Raw genomic sequence first — 11,972 nt, 5'->3', positions numbered from 1 at the left:
TTCTAGAAACGATTCTATAAACCCGTGCCCCGCTCCGCTGTCACGATATTTTTTCATTTTTCAAAGAGAGCGTAATAAAAAGTCTTCCGTACAGGTTCCATACACGGAGAATAAAGTTTTTGCCCGAAAGGGTGAAACTCGGTGCGCGCGTACATGGAACGAGAATTGGAGGAGAGTGCGACGAGCGTTGCGTTCGCGAGAGGCTTCCGGGCGAGAGGGGCCCTCGCGCGTAACCATTAGCGAATCGTTGTATAATTAATCGAGCTTATCTCGCGCGCGTTCGGTCTATACAATTGGATATATAATTGGGCGTAAATATGGTGCCGCGTTGTATCGAATGATGCGATAGGCCGGGGCGTTGCTATATAAGTATCGAAATCGTCGTAATGCGCGCGGTCACCGCCGCGTTGGGCGGGAAGCTAGCGAGCTAATTTACCTCCACGATTATAAAACGCGCCGCAAGAGCTTTGAAAACGAGTTCGTTTATCTCTCGTCCGGGCTGACACGCGCGCGTTATCGATGCGCCAGCAATAACGCGTCTTCGCCGATGTTTCCAGGCCCCTGCGGAAAACTCCTCTTATGATCGATGTTTTTCGTGTACGAACGAGGATCACCCGAGCCCTGTGTTTTGTCCTCCGTCGATGTCGCGGGCGCGCGCGCCCGCGCCACGGAAAGAAATCTCTTCGATTGAGCCTTACTCGAGATCGAAGAAAAAGCAGCAGGGGCGGACTAATGGGACGCGGGGGAAACCACCGCCAAACTCCCTCGCTCTCCTTCCCGTTTATCAATAACCGGGCGGCATACAGACCCGAACATATTGCAGTTTCGCCAGATGGATGAGAGTCGTTTGCTGAGGTTACGCCGCTCCGATTGTTATGGATCGCTTGTCGGAGGCTCGAACGCGCCGGTCTGCGTCAACGCTCCCTTTCCATCTCGCTCAGCTCGCCCACCCGTCATTTTCCACCGAATCACCAACCGCGTTTTCACATCTTTTTCCATTATTCTCCCGCTCATCAGCCTCGCCAAACTCTCAGCAGAGATACGCCGCATTCTCCAGCAAAATCGAACGGACTTTTCCGCAGCTTCTCATATACTTTTTTTATACTTGGACAAGCTGACGGATCGTTTCCCCAGCCGATTTCAAAGGAATTAACGAAAAATTACAACTTTTGTGAAGCGACCGATGAGAAATTTCGTTTTTTTTTTTTCAGTTTAATTCCGATTGGAAGACACTGAAATGGCGAATTATCGCGGGTAGAAACCCCGAGTAATAACGTTTCGAGGTCGCGCTCGTACGCTCTTGGCGAGCCGAAGCGTTCTCAAGAGTTTTTTTTTTTTACAAAAGAACAACGGCGACCGGGCAATTAATTATTTCCAGCAGCGCATCGGTGCGAGCGCGCGCGCGCGCGCGCGCCGAAAGGAGTAACTCGTACATTTGATCCGGAAAATGATCCGCTAATTCGGCTAAAATGCGTTGTTGAGAAGCGGCGGAGAGTTGGGGGATGCGGTGTGCGGCGAAGGGGCCTCGTCGCCCCGCGGAGCGTGGGCGCCCTCCGACCGCTGTTGAGATTCGACCGCCGCAAACTTTTTTCCTTCTCCCTCATCCCTCCGTTTCCCTTTTCCATGCGCGAATATCCCGACGCGAGTTCGCGGCCCACGGTCCGATCAACGCTGCGAAGCGCGCTCGAGGAAAGCGAAAAAGAAAAGGAGAGCAAAAAGTAGCGAAGAAAGTAACAGCCGGTGAGCGAGGGCGGCGCACGAAGGGGATGAAAAAGGAACAACAAATCGGAGCGATTAATTCGCCGCGTACCGTTGATCCATCACTCCGAGACTCGAGTACCCCCCCGCCGAATTTATGACCGAGTGAGAAAACGATGATTTTTCTCTCGCTCTCCTGCCCTCCCCCCGCCAATCCTCAAACGCTCGCCAAGCTGTCCGATACCTGCAACGCGCCACGTGTACGAGTTCACTCGGATCAATGGAATCGCTTACGAGGCACCTTTTTTTTTATCCTAAATATTGTGATCGAAAAGACGCAAAAAATACTGAAAACCGAAGTCGAGCCGAGGAAAGTTGAGTCAAAAAAACCGAAATAAGAATTTCCTCGTAATTTTATTTGATTTTTCGTTATCGCGCATCGTTTCGAATTTCTCGAGTCTCGGTGCATCCGAAACAAAACGATGTAACAATGTTTCTCTCTCTCTCTCTCTCTCTCGGTTCGCGCGGGCCCCCGCTGCGACTCACAACAGCAGCAGTGGCGCGTCGAATCGTCCAATTCTCAACGGTTCTCGAGCAAATAGATTCGCAGCGTAATTGGAGAAAACATCGCGGTGAAAGCCGTGTGTCCCGATGGCAATTCGTCGGGTTACCACCGCCGTATTGGTTCTTTGTGTCGGATGATCGGTGGCAGGCTTCTCGCTTCTTGATAAATGAGCGATCGCGACGATTAGGTCGAGCGTTGGAGCGCGTTGATTCTCCCGCGGCGGAAGTCGAGGCCCGAAGCGCTCGTCGAGCTCAGTCATCCGGGAATGTAAGAGAAGCGAATGGAAGAAAAAGCTGAGGTTAATTCCCGCGTAAGGTGTACCCGAGATATCTGTAAACAATGATGGATCGCTCGCTCCGCGCGGAGGAATTTTTATTCGGAATGCGCGTTAGTGCCGCTCGATTAAGGAGCTCCGTTTTATTATCTCCGCGGTCGCGATGAGGCCGCGCGCACCGACGTATACATTCTCGTTGATCTCTTGTTTCGAGAAAAGCCAAACAAGGAGGAGGACAAGGGCGCGTCGGGCGAGGAAAGAGGCTGGTTTATTCCTGCTCGAGGTCGAACGAGGGCCCGTTGGAACGTCGAGACGTCGAGCGAGGGCTCCGTTACCCTCGCCGGCAAGAGCGCGTTTGATCTCGGAGCGAGTTTCACCGAGAATTAAGGCTCAACTGGCCGGTCAAAGCTCCCAGAACTCGAGCGGCCCTTTCGGTAGCTCACACCTTTGCTTAATTGTACCGAGATCTTTGAAAAGGACACAATCCTCCAGCCCCTTCTCCACCTTGGCGGTTTCTCCTCGCGACCTTCCTCTAATCTTCGCCTCAAAGGAAGAAACCCTGCGAAGCTCTCAGCGACTCGACTCTCAACCGAGTACAACCTTTCCCTAATTTTCGTTGGCGTCTTGGAACTTTGTGCGGTAGCCGCGCGATGCTTGCGCTACGACATCGTCCACCCTCCGAAAGGGAAGGGGTAGTGCCGCACTCTGCTCCGCTCGATTCCAATAAATTGGTTGTTTGTGTTACCAAAACGCTCGCATGCACAGGACTAGTACAAACATTTATTCAGCTTTGTCGAATGTAGGCGAAAAAATTGAAAATGAAATTCTCCCGAAGGGGGGGGCTACGCATTGAAAAAGCTACGGCCAAAGTTTCAATATTGATACGAAGTTACAGTTTGTTTTGGCGCAAGCACAAGTAGCGAAATATTCGTTTTTGACGAGCCTCGATCGATTTTTTTTATCCCGGAAATACTAATTGAGAGAGGAGAAAACGCTCTTCGCTTTTATCGCCTTTTGTGCGAAAATAAAGTCGAGGAGGAAGCGGGGCGAGAGGAAGATCCTCCGTTGTCGGGTCAGGATAGTTTCGCAACCGCGCCGTTCGAATTGAACTTTTTTGCCGCGAGTATTCGATCAAGACGTCATATTTCTCCGGAGCTTTCTCGGCGCGGGTAATTTATAAATCGGTTGCGGGGTCGGGGGTCTGGTTAAATGGAAGAAAAGGTGGAGTTTCGGGGTCGCGTTTCGGTCGGAGGGCGCCGGCTCTGGCACTTTCTCCGCGCGCAAAACATCCGATACGTTTGTTTATATATACGTATGTGTATAATGGAGGGACGGCGGCGGCGGGATTGTGTTCGAGGACGGGGGTGGATTAATGATCATAGTTGAGGCGAAGAGAAGGAGAGGGCGTCATTTATCTTGGCGCGGAGCACTCTCGGTAACGGAGGGCGATATTTCGTTGTCCGCATAGGAGCGACAATGAGCGTCGTTGTTGCGTCTCTCCGTGGGCTCCGTCTCCGAATTCCCATAGTCATGATTAGCCCGCGCGCGCGGATATACGATCGAGGGCCGCGCGTTGGCTGCGGAGGAAGAGGGAGCGTTAAAATATGTTGGCGCGGAGGTGGCTCGAGCCTGGGGGTGTTTTTTTTTCCCCCCATTGGAAGAATTCGGAGGACGCGTCGTTGCGCGGTGCTTATTCATTAAGTTCGATCCGCGCGGCTATTTACGCGGGCGGGATGATCCGCGTGCTGGAAATAACGAGGTTGCTACAGTGGCGGAGTAGCTCGATGGGCTCTCCGGCGCACCGGCCGGTTTACGTTGGATCATAACCTTGCGACGCGGAGGCGATCCACAGCGTAAAAGCTACTCCGCGCGCGCTCTTCCCTTTTTAGTAGCTCCGCGACGTATCGTCGTCGCATAAACTTGGCATTGTGTGCCAGCGTGCGTGAAAGCCCGGCTGTGCTGGTGCTCGTACGAGCAGCAGGATACGTATGTCGAGAGGAAGACGAGGAGGGGCCGAGGGGGTGTCGGCGAGTGAGGTTATTGATAAACGGGCGGCGGGGAGGTCTGCCTCTACCGCCCATGGTGAAACGCATAAAACAAGGTGGCTACCTACCTCCGTCTCCCCGAACACCCGCCACTACCGCGCTCGCTCTCCCGACGTCATATCCCGAGAGCAGGCAGCGCTGCGAGTCGGCGCGTTCGCGATATCCTCGCGATGCTTCGCGTATACGCTCTGCTCTCGCGCCCATGGAATATGCGTGACCGTGCGTGCGTGCCAAAACGGGAGCTAATTCGATTCTCAATGGGCAACGCGACAGGCAGCTTGCTCCTTATATTTCAGAGAAAAAAAAGCGAGCTTGTATAATGAGGAGCGCGAGGGAGGAAATCGCGGTTCCGCGACGGGCGCACCAGGATACGCTCGCGATGCCTCGCGAGCGGGATGAAAAGATGGAGGTTTTGGCGTGGATGGGCTCAGGGCGATTAGCTGTTTTCCGGAAGCCGAGTCGACGCAGCGGGCCTGCAATGCTGCGGCTGCCGCTATGCATGCTCCGTAAAATCCTTCGGGAGTCGCGCGGTCGCTGTTTTCGAAAAAGGCGAGACAGTATGGCGGAAGGAAGGAAGGAGGCGAAAGGGTGTACATGGATCAGCTGTACACGCGCGCGGAGGAGCCTGCTCGAGGTTTCTCTCTTTTGTATATACACGGGAAAACTCGCCGGGCTTCTAGAGAGCATCGGGCCGTATGGCGCGCGGTGGCTCGCATACGGTAATTGGCGAGAGAGAGAGAGAGAGAGGGAGAGAGTTTTTGGCGCGGCTCTCGATCCTCGGTGGTGGCTCGCCGCACACGGAGAGTGCCAAAGACTGTATCCCGATGGACGAGTCTCGGGATCCTCGTACGCGCGTATTATACGAACTTTGGCCCGTGCCAGAGCGCTATACGGAGTCAAGGGAGCGAGAGGGATGCTGCTGATTTTGCGCAATAGGACATCACCCCCACCGAGGGGCTCGTGCCAGCCGCTCGCGAGAGATCCGAGCAGCTCCCTTTCACAGAGAAATACGAGGGTACAGGGTGGATTTGGATGCTGGCTGCGCTCGGTCTTACCGTGGCTGTTGCTCGCTCCGGAGGTATCGCGGCGCGATCTCGCTCGTCGCCACCCAAAGAGCCTCTTTCCGCTGTTAATTTATACGCGTGGTGCACCCGCTGACGACGCCGGAAAAACAACGTCCCGTCGATCCTGCTACCTCACTTTCCCTTCCCTCCCTCCCGCGCGTTACCTTCTCGTCCGCGGTATTTGCTGTCCCACCGATAACGTCGCAGAGAAACAACGTAAATATATTATTTCGTACGTGCCTCCGTGCGTACACTTTTCTCCGAGATATCTCGAGATATCTCGAGAGCTCCGCAGCCTCCCTCGCCTCTTCTTCCCGCGCGGTAAACAACGAAAGTGCGAGTAGTCCCCGATACTTGGATATTCCACGGTCTTATTTTCCTTCTCATACCGCTTGTTCCTGCTTTCAGTCGCGGTTCTATCGAGCGAGTTCTTTCTACGAAATGAAGATCAATCGGCGTCGCGTCGTTGCCGCGACGATCCTTCGCGCTGGAGAATCTCGCGCTTTTATCCTCGTACCTGTCGTTACGCCTGGCGCTTTCCTCGACGAGGCAGCTTCCTCACGTCGGTGCATCCCGCGCTCCTTCATTCATTGAGAGGTAAGTCCAGCAATCTTTTTTCTTCTCAACTCCCGATTCTCTCACCTCGTACCTCGATCCGACGGATCAATGACGCGCGGTGAAAAATCGACGAATGCGCGGCGCAGCGTCCGAACCACGTGGAAAATCCAGGACGCAATTTTCCGAGGGCCGTAGAAATGAGGAATTCGTTGGGCAATTTTTTTCAAAGCGGCGGCAACGATGCCGCCGGCAGCCTCGGCACTGCTCTCTCGCTCACGCACTGGCTCGCCGAATACTGCGTAAACGATTCACATATAGGAGTCGATTAAATTGCCTGGACTGCGAAACTCGACAACCGTTTAATTGATTGGGAATCTTGAAATAGTTGACCGAGCAACCGGCTTACTTACTCCCCAGAAGCAATTACCAATTTTCGATTATTCGAGCGAGGAATTCTGCCGAGGATTCCGAGGCGATGCAAGTCCGTCCCATTTCTCGGAACGGATCCGCAGCGTCTCCGCTGATTAATCCTCGTTACGAAAGTTCAAAATTCGATCGGCGCGAGACGGCCCGGATAGCCGCAGTGGCAAATCTCGTTCGCCCTCGGGTTCGCGCGACCCAAGGAATTTGCGTGTCAGGGTTACGTCGCGGTTTCCTTCGGTTGTACAGCCTCATCCCGCACGATTCTGCGTCGCCCTACGAGCGTAGGCGTGCTCCGGGATCGCATTTAGCATTGAGGAATCTCGTGAACATGTGCCGGATCCTGTTTGCGCGAGGCATCTATCCCGGAATCCTAGGAATTAAGCGATCCCCCTCGCGTGATCCGTTCATCCGTGTACAAGCCGGCACGTAACCGTCGCTCGTGATCCATCTCCGAGGGAACTAGAGACGGTGCGGGATCGTGTGTCTCTTTGGACAGAGGAGCGAATTCTGCCCTCGTTTCTCCTCGTCCCTCGCCACGCACGTTCGTATCTTTTCTTTCCATCTTGCTGGGGATACCACCGGGGAGGCTCGTCTCGGTATATCCAGCGCGGCCGTCGCGGTCCTGATAACTCGGCGCCGAAATCGGCTCGTTCAACAACTCCCGGAGGATCCTTGAGAAAGAATCCGCATCCGCTGGGAATTTTAGTGGGAAGCTCTCGGTGCCACCGCGGCATCGGTTTTGCGCTGCTTTTTAAATATTCCTCGTGACCCCGTCCGAAAATACGATCCTGACGAAGGAAATTCGGTCACCCGATTAAAATATTTGACGTTATCCGCGTCCCCGTTTAGCTCCTCCTCTCGACGTACCTGAATCACGAAAATGTATATAATAAAATGAACGGAGGTCTGAAAGTTGGGAATTTTCTTCTCAGGACGTTCATAATATAATATTGATGGCCGCCTATATCTCGGGTATTCCGCTCTGTTTACGCAAAGCTCTCTCCGGCTCTTCTCGCTCTTTCTTCGCCGTATGATCCGTAAAAAGCGGATTTTCTCTTTCCCCCCTGCGACGTGTGAGTGTACGCGTATATAAATATTTGTGAGGGTAGAAAAAGAGAGTGAGCGAGTGATACTCACTTTGGCCCGACGCAAAGAGCTTTTTCTCGACACAGTTCTTCTCTTTTGTCCGCGAAGCCGCGTTACTTTTTTTTTTTTTTTTATTTTTTTTTTATAAAGAATACGTAGAGGGAGAAAAAAGCGGTACGAAAACAAAAAGTCTTTCACAAAACGGTGCGAGCGGTGCGGGGGCGAGGGCGCAAAGCACGGGAGCGGAAGCTATACAAACGCCCGATATCGCTCGGCTTGCACGCGCGCCCACACTTTTTCCTCGCATACACGAAGGGCACGTACACGAAGAGGCGCGTATTGTAGAGAAAAACCGTTGGCGTTGACGCCGCCGTATGGAACGTGTCGTAACGCTTTTGTGACTTTTTCCCGCATCCACCTTATACGAGCGTAGTTGTATCGCGGGCGGAGGGCTCGTCAAGCGCAAAAATAAAAGCAGCCTACGCGTAGAGCGGGGGCCGCGCGCGGAAGCGCAAAATTTTATTAGAAAACGCTTTCAAGACGGGAGGAGGCAACTGGAGCGAGCGAAGCTCGCCGCGAAAGATTGAGGAGGGTGGACCGAGATTCACAGCAACTCGGCTTTGCGGTGACGGAAAAAACGACGTTTTTTCTTCGTTTTGTCTCCAACGGGGTCAAGGAGACTCGCGTTTAAGCGACAAATTTAACAGCATCAGTGCCGGCTCACATCCCGACGGCCTAAAAACCGCTTGCCGCTCCCGCGCGACGTTTTTTTACCTTATTCGATCGTTTCCTTCCGGGCTCTTGCACGAATATCTCTTTTCTTCCGGCGATACACGCGGCGAAGGGTGCGAAAAAGTTCGTTTGCCGAAGCACCGGATGCTCCTGCTCGCCTCCGAATCTGCTTCGACGTTAAAAATATTCTGCCCCGAGGGTGGAAAAATCGTAATAGACTCGACGACCCTGAGGCCATCAGGAAACTGTATGTCAGAGGACTCTTCGCGCGGAGGATTTCGCTTCATCCCAGACTAGAATTCCGTTCCGAGAGGGATTCACGGAGCGCGAACACAGCGAAAGAAGAGAAACCGTCGTCGCGCGCGCGCGCGCGCGCGGTCATTCCGGATCGCGGCAATAACCTCTGTTTTCCAAATTCTTCGTCCGCGGAGGAATGCGCTTGCCAACTCCCCCGACGGGCTGTTGCCGACGAAAAAATGCCATCGGTTGACCGGCAGGACACGCCTGGCGCAACTCCCCTATTTCTCGTTTTTATTTATGACAGAAGGCCGCTGCACGAAACGCGCTTAACTCCGCACCCGCGAGTACGCTCGCATATATACGAAAACGATTTCGGAGAAAAAGGCACTATAAAAATTTGTAAATATACCAACAACCAACGAAAAAAACGATCGTTCGCATCGCTGCTCCCGCGAAGACCGTGGGCTCCGGAGCAATTTTTTTTTTAATTCTCCTCGACGTTTCAGCAAAAAAAGCATGAAAAATGGGCGAAGCGCGCGGCGCGGTAGTGTTTGGCGAGCATCGAAATAATCGACAGCACCCCGCGCCTTCGTCGAGCGGTATATCGGTACAAACGAGCGCGAAAGGCTCTCTTGTACAGCAGCGTACACGCGCGAGAGCGTAATCGATATTGGTATCGGCGGAATGAGGAGAGAAAGGGAGAAGGTGAGTGGCGGGGGGGGGGGAGGGCGGCTCAACGCGAAATGTCGAGGATCATTTGGTAATTCGTGGATTAATATTGGCGGTAGAACACCGAGTTGTGACAGCTCGGCTACTTTCATAAATATAAATATAGGGAGCGATCGAAGCAGCGGGGGGGAGGTGAAGCATGGAAGGTACACGCGTTATTTGCAAATTCACCCCTGCGCCGAACACTCTTGGCACGTACTCGTGTGTACGCGGAGACGTTTTTTTTCATTGTCGGAACGCGGGAAAGAGAATTCGGCGGCGAGGCGCGGGAGGGGGGGAGAGCGCAGCAGTCAAGCGGTGGGTGGAAAGGGAAACGCGACTTTGTGCGAGATAGCGAGTTATTCCGGGTGCTTTTTTCCATGCGTCAAGCCGGAAATGACTTTGAGCGGAGGCGGACGACGCAGCGCACATGCCGGACAACCGGGTTATATTTTCATTCCACAGTTTTTACGGGATAGCGTCTCTGCGAGGGATGGAAAAAGAGGCGGCTGGCTGTACGGAGAACTCGCTGCAAATACGCCTCTTTGTTCCCGACGTGTCAGCCAACTATTGATGGACGCGCGCGCGCGCGCTCGCGAGTCTACCGGGGACGCGTAGATGACGCGACATAACGCATCTGTATACCGGGAACAACTTTTATACCTTTTATACTGTCGCACAGTATAAATGGGATTGAAAATATACTTTTGCAGGCTCCCTCCCTCCCTCCCGCTGGCTCGCGGAGGATAAAGAAAAATATGGAGGACTGCAGGGAGGAGGGGGACGGTAAACGCGAACGCGAGGATTTAAAGGGCGGAATCGAAATCGCGGGAATTCGCGATGTATATTTGCCGCTCATTTGGGAATTCTGCGTGTACGCGAAAACACGCGTCGCGCGGGGCCTGCTGGCCAGCAGGGGGAATGCCGAACGGGATATATTTGGGCACGGAGCCCAGCGTCGGTGAACGAGCGCGCGAGGAACGCGCTCCTCCTTCCTCCTTCATTGTACGCATGCAGGATAAAAGGCTCCCTGTTTCTGCCTACGGCTGTGCTGGATTTCTGTGAAAACGTTTATCAGCTATTTCACAACTGCTGGAATCGAGCGGGAATCAAAGGGGGGAGGGAGGAATCGGACGCGGACCGATGGACGATAAGGAAGACGCGCGATGCCGGATACAATTTACACACAACGAGTTGCCAGACAATGAGACGATTCGCTTGTAATCCATTTGAACTTTCGTTTCTCGACTCAATCATCCCTCGCCTCTCCTCGCTATATATAAGCCTCTTTTTATTTAATTAACACCGGCCTCGCGCAATCCCTTTTGCTCTCGGCGCTCGCGCTCGCATTCTTTAATTACTGCCTTCGTAAGCGCGGGAGCCAAAAGGCTTCTATGTATATAGATCGCTCGGGGTGGACGAGCACTCTCGCGGGACGCGTGACTGCGGAGCGCGGATGCGAAACGGCGAGAATTGTATATGGTATATTCGTAGCCTTGTTGCATTCGCCTGAAATATTTTCGAAACGTTCAAAGCTCTGAACAAATAACTGTTCGTTTGAAAGGCTAGTGCTGGCTCGCAATGAAAAGTTTTGCTTTTTCTCTGAGAGCCTCTTGACCGAAACGATCATCTTCGTCCTTAATTTTCATGCTGCTTGGTTCTCGTACCATCGTACCAGCGCGTGTGATGAGCAATCGCCGCCGCGAGCTCTCGCAATAACCACGAATCATGAAAAATTGTTGGAAAACTCGGGTTCATTTTCTATGGAGAGAAAGCCTCGACGGAACGGATATTTGCACACGCACACACGTTGAGGAGCGTGCGCGCGGTGTTGCAATCGAGTAAAACCGGGTAGGAATTGAATAACGCGAATCGGGGTCAATCCTCGATTGCCCAAATAATCGGCCATTTTGCGGTGCACACGCACGCGCACCTATTAACGACGTGACGAGGCTGTTCAGCTGTTTTTCCTCATTTTTCTTTCGGCACTTCCCAGCACCGAGCTGCGTGTACACCGCTCGCGTCGATAAATTTACAAAAAATAAGTTCCTCCGAAGGCACTGATCCTCGGAACGCGGGGGGGGGGAGCGCGGACGGAGCGTCCGAACGATTTTTTTCCGCTCGCCCCGTCTTCTTCGAAGCGTTTGACAAAAGTTTTTGTGTTCTTATATATACCAGCAGCACACAGTTGGCGACGTAACATTTAAATTCGTCCTTCGAACTCTCCTCTCCTGCGCCGCGCTCCCTCTCGGATCCCTTTTAACCCCCAAAACGTATATGATACGAAAAGCGTTAGAACTCGGCGGCAAAGAAGCATCGCGCGTGGACTCTTTATGGCAGCCCCCCGCGGCAGAGGCCAGGAGCAGCCCAGCAGCATGTTCGCCCTTCATTGATTTTTCAGCCCTTTCCGCACTGACGAGAGCTTTCCGCATCCCCCACCCACCGCTGTACCGGCGAGCTCCCCCGAATAGCTCATACACAAATGGCAGTAATTCAATAATGGCTTTTAGGAGGTTCGCTCGTCCGAGGATCGGACGAGCCGGTGTTTCTCCCCCTCGGGTTGACGTCGACGCTGGGGC

At 53.3% G+C, this 11,972-nt stretch overlaps 1 protein-coding gene across 3 annotated transcripts in view; it reads left to right on the top strand.

Moving 5' to 3' along the window:
• The first annotated feature begins 5,598 nt into the window (after positions 1–5,598).
• The window catches only part of LOC122417585 (discoidin domain-containing receptor 2-like), a 27,097-nt gene continuing 20,723 nt past the window's right edge, over positions 5,599–11,972 (top strand). Inside the window, exons 1-2 of one of the 3 annotated variants that reach the window (XM_043431204.1) lie at positions 5,599–5,862; positions 6,055–6,243. The gene's annotated coding sequence lies outside the window, so the exon portion shown is untranslated. Of the gene's footprint in view, positions 5,981–6,054; positions 6,244–11,972 lie in introns of all 3 variants that reach the window. The other 2 variants (XM_043431202.1, XM_043431203.1) reach the window with 2 other exon arrangements.

This window comes from Venturia canescens, chromosome 10 (assembly GCF_019457755.1).
Source record: "Venturia canescens isolate UGA chromosome 10, ASM1945775v1, whole genome shotgun sequence".
Taxonomy (NCBI): Eukaryota; Metazoa; Arthropoda; class Insecta; order Hymenoptera; family Ichneumonidae; genus Venturia; species Venturia canescens.
Note: the sequence above shows the minus strand (reverse complement) of the source record. Positions and strands in the feature narration are given on the sequence as shown.